We start from the raw sequence: 11,691 nt of genomic DNA, 5'->3' as shown, positions 1-11,691 counted from the left end.
TCATGAAAATAAACCACTTAAAGAACTTCCCCACTAGATTTCTAGGGATATCTCTGGGAATAACATGAAAAATATGAATCCTTGGAGATCTCACACTTTAGAGCCCTTAATCACAACTAAACGGCATAGCAACAGTAGACATGAGGAAAGAGGGAAAGCAAGAAATATTTGATACAGAAATATCTAGTGAAATAAAATGGTGTCTTAGTCCACTTGGGTTCCTATAGAAAAATACCATACGCTTTGTGGCTTTTCAACAACAGAAATTTATTACAGTTCTAGAAACTGGGAAGTTCAAATTCAAAGTGAGCACCCTTTGAAGCTTTTGTCTTCATGCCTGACTGACTGATCAGGAATTCACTGATGACTCTGACTCCTGAGCCAGTGCTTAATATGGTAATCTGTTGAAGCATGGTAAGGACAGATTTTAACTCTTAAGAGTCTCAGTGTACTCTATGAAGTTGGGTTAGAGTTCCAGGCTTAAAGTTACCAGTTTAGAGCAAGAATCTCAAGAGTATTCCTAAGGTACTCTAGGGGCACAGGCTTCTGATGGCACTACTTAAATATCTTTGAGACCATACCGCTGGACTGAGCAAGGGTTTCCAGAACCTGTAGCTGGAGAAGCTGATGGGTTCATGAAACTGCTAATCCAAGATCAAACAGTAAAAAGTTAATTATATGGGACTAAATTGATACAGGATAATTATGGGGTTTTTGTTTGTTTGTTTGTACCTATTTCTTTTGGATATGAGGAACCCCTTTCTCTTTTCTCTGAAGTTATATACAACATGTATTAACTCATAGATCATACTTTGGTAAATAAACATAAAACATTTATCTTTTCTCCCTACCTGGTCTCTTCAGAGTTTGAACATTCTTATTAAATATTCTTACTGTCATGGCAATATAATTATTTGCATAAGTTCAATAAGAATCTGTCTTCTGTGTAAGAGAACTTAACTGGAAACATTGGTTCTATAACCAAGGCTTTGACTAGAATGTCATATTTGAGAAAGACATGTAAAATCAGATACGATCAGTTTTAAAGAACTATGGTTGACTTTAAGCTATCTTGGAAAAAGCAGCCTGATACCTGGCTTACAGGGTCCCCAGCCTTAGGGATGAATAAGAAATATGACTTCATAGCAGAGTCAGGAAACTTAGGCCATTTGGAGGACCTTAAGAAGAAGAAATTTACCCAAATCTATACATTTTGCCAGTGAAGTCTTGTGGTAAGTTTTTGGCTTGAGAGATTTTTGAAAGTCTAACCTGAGATTCCTCAGGAAAAATTCAGCAAAGCAAACTTAAAAGGTTTATGTGATCAATTACCATTCTCTTTTTTCACTTATATAAATGACCAGGCCAAACCTAAAGAAATAAAACTTACTTTGTGAACAAGAATAACCTTACTTTGGTTATCTTTGATCAAAATGGGTAGTAACTATAGACATGAATTTTATGTTTCAGTGGAAAAACTACAGTATGCTCTTTTGAATTATTAGATTCTAGTCCTCTTCATTGTATTTGAGATTTTGTTATCCTACCTATAAATTGGACTAGATTCTGCAGTCTTGTACATTTTGTCAGAAATTACCAAATTCTCAGTTTGTCTAGTTTCCTTCATCATCTGACTATGAATCTCCAAATTAACATTCTAATTTTTCTCCCACTCTTCTGACTTAGAGTAAATAAGAACTAGAATCTGACTGATCAGATTCTCACAGGAATTCTAGGTTGTCTGTAGCTAACCACCCCTCCAGTATCTCAAGAAGCCCTGTAAGCTACAGCTGGACACCTAAAGCTTCTGCTGTGTGGGCCACTCAGAAGGCTTTGAGCCCAACATCTGAAAATCTTTTCAACTGGCTGCCCTACCACCAAGTCTCAACAAGTGGTTCAGCTGATCTTTAATTAATAAAAAGGGACTAAACTAGAAATGAACTTATATTGTTGAAAGGAAAGAAAGATGTCACTTCTTTTCTTAAACAAAAGGAAGGCCTGAGAAGACTTTGTCCTTGGCAAAGCATTAGTCAGATTTCTCTGAGGCCTTTCTTTATCTAGGCCTTGAACTTGGGCCTTGTTCTTGCTGGGCTTATATTGCCCAGTTTTAGAAAGAATCCTTTTAAGTCAATTTAGACAGAATCCTCCACCCTCAATATCTGATCAAATTTTTTATCCCCTACCTTTGTTGTTTAGGTCCTCGGCCTACCTGCAGGAAGAATCCTGTTAAGTTGATTTAGCAAGAGTTCCCATACCCTTGATGGCTTCTCTTAGTAATTTTTTATCCACCAACCCCATACTTCTTTTTTTTTTTTTCAACCCCATACTTTTACCTGCTCCTTGTGTATAAATCCCCAGTTTGTATGTGTGTGTGTGAGTGGAGTTGAACCTGATCTTTCTCTCTCTGACTATGATAGCCTTAACACTTATCAAAATAATTCTCTATAAAGCCTTCCTTACAGTTTTAAGAAATGTCAGAATATTTTTTCTTTAACAGAAGAAAGGTCATTGGGGCTGCCTACTCCACCATTTTCACCAGCTTACATTCAACAATAACATTTTAAACATTTTTTTTATACTTTCTTAAATTGGGGGCAAGACACACAAATGATTGAGAAAGCTTTGTCAAATATTTTAATAATAAATGACATAGTCTATAGATTCTGTGTTACCTATTCCTATGAATAGTTTATATTTATATCTTTATACCTATCTCTATATTTATCTGTCTATTTTTCTGTCTTTATCTATCTGTCTTTCTATCTATCTGCATTGCTTTATAAGACATTAAGTGGGTTCTGAAATGCTATAGGCTATACATGACAAACGGCTGATATTTAAGATAAAGTTGTAAAAGTAATTTTGATCTATAGAATAAATCATATTATACTTAAGCAGAATAATATACTTGGTGCTGACATTGTCTTAAATAATTTATAAAAGAGAAATAAGAAAATCTTTAATTTGGAAGGTCAAATATGCTCATTTATAATGTTTTTCTTATCATTTTTTTAAAATAATCTGGTTAAGGTTTACTTACTACTTGTGGTTTTTATGTGGTTCTGTACCCAAAACACTTTTTCCCTTGGAGAAAAAAAGTGAGTTACTTTTTTCATTGTTAGTTTGCTTGAATAAATTTCTCCAAACATAATATATGACATGAAATGTATAGTGTGGGGAATATAGTCAATAGTTGTGTAATATCTTTGTATGGTGACAGATGACAGCTAGACTTCTCATGGCAATCACTTTGAAATGTATAGAAATGCCATATCCTTATGCTGTGTACCAGGATCTAACATAGTGTTGTAGATCAATTTACTTTAAAAACAAACTCAAAGAAAAATAGATCAGATTTGTGGCTACCAGAGACAGGGGTTGAGGGGGAGGGAAATTTGATAAAGTTAACCAAAAGGTACAAACTTCCAGTTATAAGATAAATAAGTACTAGTCATGTAATGTAAATCATGGCAAAGATAATTAAGAGCACTGTACATTACAAATAAACGTTGTTAAGAGAGTAAATCCTAAGAGTTCTCATCACAAGGAAAAACATATATATATTTCTATTTTTTAAATGTTGCATTTTTAAGAGATGATGAAAGTTCACTAAACCTACTGTGGTAACTATTTCATATTGTACATAAGTTGAATTATTAACTTATACACCTTAAACTTACACAGTGCTACATGTCATATCTCAATAAAACAAGACCAATTAAAAAAAATACACCTAAACAATTTGAGTACACACAGCATGATTTCTTTATATACAGTTAATCCAAAAAAAGCAAAACTAATACATTTTAGCAGAAATAAGAAGAGAAGTTGTCACAGCAGCAGGGAAGGGGAATTAACTGAAAGAAGTACAAATAGACTTTCTGGGATGATGGACATTTTTGATATCTTTATTTGGTTTGGGTTACATACATAAAAATATCAAAATTAATTTACCTGTGTTCTTACAATTTTGCATTGTTACTGTGTATAAATTATTCCTTTACATAAAATTAAAATAAAATGTTAAGTGCTCACTTTGGCAGCACATACGCTAAAATTGGAACGATACAGAGAAGATTAGCATGGCCCCTGCGCAAGGATGACATGCAAATTTGTGAAGCATTCCATATATTTTGGAATTTGACACAACATTGTAAAATGACTATAACTCAATAAAAAATGTTTAAAAAATGAAATGAAATGAAATAAAATAAAATGTTAAGAATGAGCTTAGTTTCATGAGTAGTCACAATACATTTGAAAGGAATAGAGGCACTAACTGAAAAATAGGAACATTCGCTAAATGCATAAAACCACATTTAAAACAAACCACTAAGATACTGAGCCATATGCTGTTTAAAAGAGGCACATTTGAAACAAAATGACAAAGGAAATTTGGAAGGAAAGAGATAAGAATTCTATTCTCAGCAATATTTTGGAATACTAACTTAATTTCCCTTGCTGCAGAATCATGTAGAAATTATGACCAACTATAAATATTTCTTGTTTTTTTAAATGTTTCTCTTATTCTTTCCTTAAACAGAGGGAATAGCAAATGAAATGTCAGAGGAACAAGTAAGGGTCAGATCTTTGAAGCCTTATATTCTAATAAAAATGCTATAATTTGGAATAAGTGTTATAGGCAGGCAAGATTTTGAGCAGGGTTGTGAACTGATCTGTTTTACATTTTTAAAAGAAAACTTTAGATGATTTATGGACACTTGAGGGACAAAAGCAAAAGCAGATAGACCATTAGGGTGTCATTGTTCCACCCAAGTGAAAGCACTAGGGTTTTAGCTGTCAAAATGGTAAAAAGAGAATAAATTCAGGTTATACTTTGAAGGTTAAGCTCATAGAACTGGTTGATAGATTGTAAAACTCCAGTCTTTTCCCCTAAGAAGGATGTCAAGATTTTTGTCCTGAACATAAGTTGGAGATGTTTCTTGGCTAGCTGAGTGAAGTTTGTGTATAGAGTATTTCATAGAAAAATTTGAAATTCAGAAAAGAGGTATGGACTAGAGATATATATTTGTGAATATATAGATGCACATAGATGGCACTTAGAGAAAGACATAGAATAAGATTACTGAAAAATTGAGTGTTGACAAAGAAAAAATTGAAATATAGGACAGATTCAAAAACCTATTCATAGAATGAGAAGGAACAAGCAAATGTGTGCAGCCAAGAGGGACCAATAATATAGAAGAAAAATAAGGAAAGTATTATTTAGTTTTTGACACATTCTGACATTTTTCCTACCTCTTTAGGTGTGTGTCACTGACTTCTTGTTTTAGTCACAGGATGCTTCACCATCCCTCTTTTTAATTTATTTACTTATTTATATAATTTACCCACTCCTTTGTAAATATTCACTTCATTCAACTCTCTTTCACCCTTTTTTGAGTATGATATCTTGATCCTGCTAGGAACTTCACTGATCAAGCCTCTTCTCATAATTTGTATTTTTAAAGAAAATTTTCATTATTATATTTTTTCAAAATTTTAAATTAAAAGTGGTAGTATCATTTCCCATCATGTACTAAATCTTTATTGTATCTGAAACTATGTCCCTAATTTTATTTTTAATAGTATTTATTGTATCTTGTATCTGTCTTTATCTTGATTCTTTCTGATTAATTGAACATCCTTTATTATAATGTAGTGATCTGCTTTCTAATTGTGCCATGTACTTTAAACTCTATTTGATGACATATCAATATGGCTAACCCAATGTTCTTATTCAACAATAATAAAATTTTCCATTTCCTCTCTAAAATGGATTCCTTTATTTTAGGTGTATTTCTTGTACAGTACTAATGCAAGTTTCTTCTTCTTATTCTTAGATCCTTGAGTTATTAAAAAGAAAAGCTCTAAAGGTCTTGTTTTGTTAATTTCTATTTTAATTGAAGCTTTGCCAAAATGGCAATCAGTATGATTTTTAAGAATTATTGAGATTATTTTCTCCCCTCTTGCATTATCACTTTTGAACTCTGGTATGTTTGTGATTTTAGTCCTTATCCTAATGAAATTAAACACATCACTCAAATCTAAACATTTTATAACCAAAATGTTGTGTTACATTCAAAGGAACAGTCAGCTGTTAGTCAATAATTGGTTTCCATTTCCTTTTCATAGTATTCTCTGTCTCTACTCATAGTCTCTTTTAATTCTTTCAGTGCTTTTATCACTCCCTTTTTGAAGTCATGAACCAGTAGACTGCTGAGGTCTATCTCATTGTTTGTTCTTTCAGGGGACTTCTCTTATTCTTTTAATTGGGAGTGATTCCTCTGATTCTTCATTTTACTTACATTTCTCTGGCTCTGTGGATTTTGGAGTATCAGTTATCTACTGTGGTCTTGCAGGGCTGTTTTACTTTTTATTTGTTTTTATTTAAAGTGGGAACGTTCCTGTGTAGACTGTGTGCGTCTAATAGTTCTGTTGTGAGGGCTGTTCTTAGTATGGATGGTTGCCACATCTTTCTTCCCTGTGTGTAGGCTGTTATCCTTTTGATTGGGGGTGTGGCCAGTGCTGTGGTGATCAGAGCCTGCCCTGATTGTTGTTGTTGAGTGGGGCCTCCGTTTTGTTCTGTGGTTGTCACAGCCTTGACAGGGGCCAGGTCTGCTCCCCTGTTGCTGGAATAGAGGCTTTCTAGACCCATTTCTGAGCTGTGGTGTGTGGTAGGCAGGGTTGGAGTGCTTCAGGCTGGGAAGAAGAGTCACTGAGTGTCCCTCTGCAGGAGATGTCCCCTAGGAAGTGTTCTCTGTAGTGCTGTCTGTCACTTGTTATTGGGCTTAGAAAGTGCTCTTTGTTGACAGCTGCCTTTGTTCCCGCCTTGGCTGGGGTAACGTCAGCCACCCGCTCTGGTGTCCCCCAGGTTCTGGGCCCCCAGAACCACCAGCACAGATGCACCAATGTCAGGCGCTAGGACCCGCTGTAGCAAGTGTACAGTCACACACCTGAATCTGTGGTGCACCACAGGGTCAGCACAGACCCCAGCCTCACCTCCACGCACAGTGCGGTACCCCTGGTCCTGTTGTAAATACCCATACTCACCCCTGTTGTGTGCCAGAACACCACTCACTACCTGTTCATCCTAGAGGCATGGGTCCCCCAAAGGGTCAAGAGAGAGCAAATCCACCCTCTCTGCCTGGGACTGTAGACGAATCTCAGTCCTGCCTGTGAAGTTGCAGGGCCCTTGGGTATGGAGTCAGCTTTTAGCCCCACCTCCATGCAACAACAGTGGCTATGACCAAGCCCAACCCCTCTTCTCATGAAAACACATGAACAATGGAGCCAAGCCGAGACAGTGGCTATGATGCAGCTCTGTGCCCCTCCCCCACCACATACACCAGCAGAGGTGCTTTTTCATGGGGGTCCCGGGCTATTCTGTTCCACACACAGCCCCAGCCAGAGCTCACAAAACCTTCCAGTTCCCCTGAGGCTGCCCCTGTGCAGTGGGCCCCAGCCCTCTCCCCAGGCTCCTCACCCATCTCCAGCAGCCAGTCCCACCTTCGTCTCGTGCTGGCTCATGTCTAGGGCTGGGGATCACAGGGACCCTCTGTGACAGTTTCTCTTAGTTCTGTCTGCCAAGCGGCTGCCACTTTCCCCTCTGAGCCTCAGAAGCTCCGCTTCAGTCCGTGCTGACCTCCTGGCTGGAGAGCGAGCATCCCAGTGTGAGGGCGGCTTTCTTCCTTTGCTGCTCTCTCCCTGCAGGACTCGTCCGGCACCAATTTTCTCTTTTTTCTTTTTTTTCTCTCACTGGATTTTGTGAGAATATTCCTGTATTTCAAAGCAAGAGGAGCTCTACTAGAGTTCAGCAGGTGTTCTGTGCAATTCAATGCGTTTGTAGATGTAATTTTGGTATATGTGTGGGAGAGGGAGAGCTATGAGTCTCTTTACTCTGCCATCTTGGCGCCTCCCCCGATCTCTGACTTTGAAACTGATTTTGCTACTGCGTCTTTTCCTACCTGTCAAGTCCCTACTCTAATTAGTTTCAGCTATAGGTCCTGGTAGATTACCTTAGCCCTGGTTATCTACACCCTGTGTGGATAAAGTGTGCCTGGAAACAACATGCCACATGCACACAACAGAATGACGTAAAATATGAATCAGCCTGGGGACAATAAGAACTATGCTGTTGGATATTTGGGGTGGCCAGTCACACTGATGTGATCACAGATATCAACACCAAGGCTTGTCCTTCTCCTTCTAGCTTTACTACTGCCGGGAATACCTCTTCTAGTTAAGCTGGTTTCTGTCAGGCCTCTTGTGACTCACAGATGCCTTCTGAGTCCCTGGAACAACTTTTACTTCAAATCAGATTAAATCTACTATTATTAACTAATTCCCTAAGACAAATAGACAGATGGGGTGTCACTAATCATGTCTTATTTTAAAACTGCCCTAAAATAGTTGGACTGAATACAACAACCAGGATGCTTATGAGTGATGTAATTAAATTAAACACTCTAATCCAAATCCAATACCAAGAGAGTCTACATGATTACAGGACTAAAATATTGACCCTTACTAACCCGTGGGATAACAATAAATGCAATCTCTGCCAACAATATTCACTCTTACAGCCATTATCCTCTTTTCCCACTAAATATAATGATCTCTTTCCACATCCAGTAAATTTATTGAGGCAGAAATAAATTGCACCAACCAAGTAGCCAAGGGCACATTACCATGAACCTCCTCCCTGGCCACTAATCAACATATGCAAGAAAGCCCATGTATATAACAATATTACCTGGGCCAAGGCGTGTCTAAAAAATCAGGGGGTACAACCACTTGGGAATTCTTCCCCAATCTAACCTTCTTATAATACCAACTGTAAATTTTATATAACAGCAAGAGGAAGCAGGCTCTACTGCAATTGCAAATGTTGGCTGTCCACAGTAAATGATCATAGTTTTGTGGTATTACAGTAAAGACAATTCTTACAAAACAACAAACAAACAAACAAACAAACAAACAAAACCATGCTTCATCCCACAGAGAAATATGACTCTTCTCTATCTTGAGAGTTTCCCTATCTAAGTTGACAACTACTTTCTGTAAACTATTATAAAATTTGTTAGGCTTACCAAAACCACTGTTCGTAAGGAATTCTGAAATGTTTGTGGGAGATTGGTTCATTTTGGGGGATTCATTTGCTGAATCCTCAAAAAAGAATCTCATCTCACATTTGCAAAGATAGATGGAAAAACACTCAAATATCTCCCCCCAAAGTTAATCGAGACTAGTAAAGCTATACAAGTGACTGCCATAGAAAAGTGTCATCTGGAGTAGAGACGACAGAATAGGTGGCCCAGCAGTGACATCAGGCGTTATTGTAAAACATAGCTGCAGAAATGGGTCAAATGTGCTACATAACCGCTGTATATTTTTGCAATAACTTGGCCCATTTGGGAGTGTCCCTTGTTCATTATTTAATTTGGTACATGGCTAAATTAACTTTTTGTCAAACCACCAAGAGGACCTGCAAAACCTATCCTGAACCTATGGATGCACATGAATAGTATCAGTATCTGTGACTTCTATATAGCAGAGATAGGGAAGCCTCCGTTAGTATACCTGCAGCGAGGAAGTAAAGGTGAACTATATTTTATAACTGTATTTCCTTTAATTTAAAAGAAAACATCAAAAATTTTAACACCTTTATTGTGGTGTGGTTCCTGTATAGTAAACTACACGTATTTCAGATGTACAATTTGATGAATTTTGATAATTTTGATACACACCAATGAAACCACCACACACACAATCAAGATAGCTAACATTTTGAGGGGGAGGATATAGCTTAAGTGATAGAGCACATGCTTAGCATGCACGAGGTCCTGGGTTCAATCCCCAGTACCTCCTCTGAAAATAAAGAAATAAACAAACTTAATTACCTCCTCCCCCCTCCAAAAAAAAAAAAAAAAAAGAAACTAAATAAATCACTCTTCAAGATAACAAGATAGCTAACATTTCAATCATTCCCCAAGAGGTGCAATTTTCAAATTCCCAATTTATTCCTTTCTACCCCCTTTGCCACCTGGTAATCATAGGTTTGTTTTCTATGTCTGTGAGCTTGTTTCTGTTTAGTAGATAAGTTCATTTGTGTCCCCCCCCCTTTTTTTAAAGATTCTACAAATAAGTGATATCATATGGCATTTTTCTTTCTCTTTCTGGTTTACCTTACTTAGAATGATGATCTCCAGGTCCATCCACATTGGGGCAAATGGCATTATTTTATTCTTTTTTATGGCAGAGTAGTATTCCATTGTATAAATATATGACAGCTTCTTTATCCAGTCACCTGTCAATGGACAACTGGGTTGTTTCCATGTCTTTGCTATTGTAAATAGTGCTGCTATGAATATTGAGGTGCATGTGCCTTTTTTAATTATATTAGAAAATATAAAATTTTATTTCTAATCACTCTAATAATAGCAAGAGACTAAGAATAAACTTAGTTTATCTTTATTGCATCACAAAAAAATTTAGTTTTATCCAAATTTTATATATATGTGTAAATTCATGATAAATAAATATATATGTATATATGTGAATAACTTATAGAAGTAATTGAATTTCACATTATAATTCTGTATCATATGGATTGAGAATGAATACTGACCTTGAAATCAAAAGACTTGCGTTCAAATTCTGTATCCATAGCCAACTTTGAATCTCAGTTCAATAATTTATAAAATGAACAAAATGCCAAGCTCATCACGGTTCCTATAGACTCATAGTTTGAGTAAAGCATGCGATACTGACTGACCAGTGCCTGGAACAAAGTGAACATTAATTTTATTTCTATGGACTAATTTACTTGGTTGAAATTACTGGAGTCTTATTTCACAACAATGACTGCCCCTGTATCACACCAACCCCACTTCCCAGCATAGTTTGACTTTGAATGTCTGATCCTCATTAACACTGTCTATACATTGATATTGTCTTACTTTTTTAATAATCACTAGTAGGGTAGCATCATGGCTGATATATAACTTGTTCTAGTTCTTATTTTGTATTGTTAAGTATTAACCTAGCAATATGTGTTGTCTGACCAAAGTTTGATACCTCAATTTAGAACTAGTATGAATTTACATGTGTGAAAGGACATCAGTAATTTTCTCACATTTACCTAATCTTCCCTGATGGATTCAGGCCATGCTTTTCATTTATTCCAGATGTGATAACCAGACTGTCAGCTATGTTTCTGCTTTTCCTTTAATCTTTCCCCAGAGGCAATAATAAAAGATTAATAATTGACAGTGGTATCTAGGCTAAGGGTGATGCTTATTTAAAACATGGGCAGCAAGCCTACATTTTTTGAATGAACAATTTGTAAGAGACCAGGAAATTGGATTATTTTGTATCTATTATATAAATGACAAAAATATCCAGTATCCTTAAAATGTTCAGCCAAACTTAATTAAAAATATAAAAATTAAAAACTATTCAGGACTGGTAATATAGATAATATTGCAAAATAAGTGAAAAATAAGTAATAAAATATTCAAAAAATTAAAGTTCTTTAATACTCAATAAAATAATAAAACTCAAAAGCATTTCATACTACTAGAAATATTTATTTTTCTTTATAATTTATGTTTTACTAGATGGAATAAGATGAATTGTAGTAACATTCTTTATTAATGAGGTCCCACTTCATTACCAGAAAAAAGACCCAAA

At 36.1% G+C, this 11,691-nt stretch overlaps 1 non-coding gene across 1 annotated transcript; it reads left to right on the top strand.

Moving 5' to 3' along the window:
- The first annotated feature begins 4,024 nt into the window (after positions 1–4,024).
- On the top strand, positions 4,025–4,131 carry LOC116662323. The gene has a single exon (XR_004318359.1). It is a non-coding gene; the product is annotated as a U6 spliceosomal RNA (small nuclear RNA).
- Positions 4,132–11,691: the final 7,560 nt, after the last annotated feature.

Source organism: Camelus ferus, chromosome X, assembly GCF_009834535.1.
Source record: "Camelus ferus isolate YT-003-E chromosome X, BCGSAC_Cfer_1.0, whole genome shotgun sequence".
In the NCBI taxonomy this organism is placed as follows: Eukaryota; Metazoa; Chordata; class Mammalia; order Artiodactyla; family Camelidae; genus Camelus; species Camelus ferus.
This window is presented reverse-complemented; position numbering and strand designations above follow the sequence as displayed.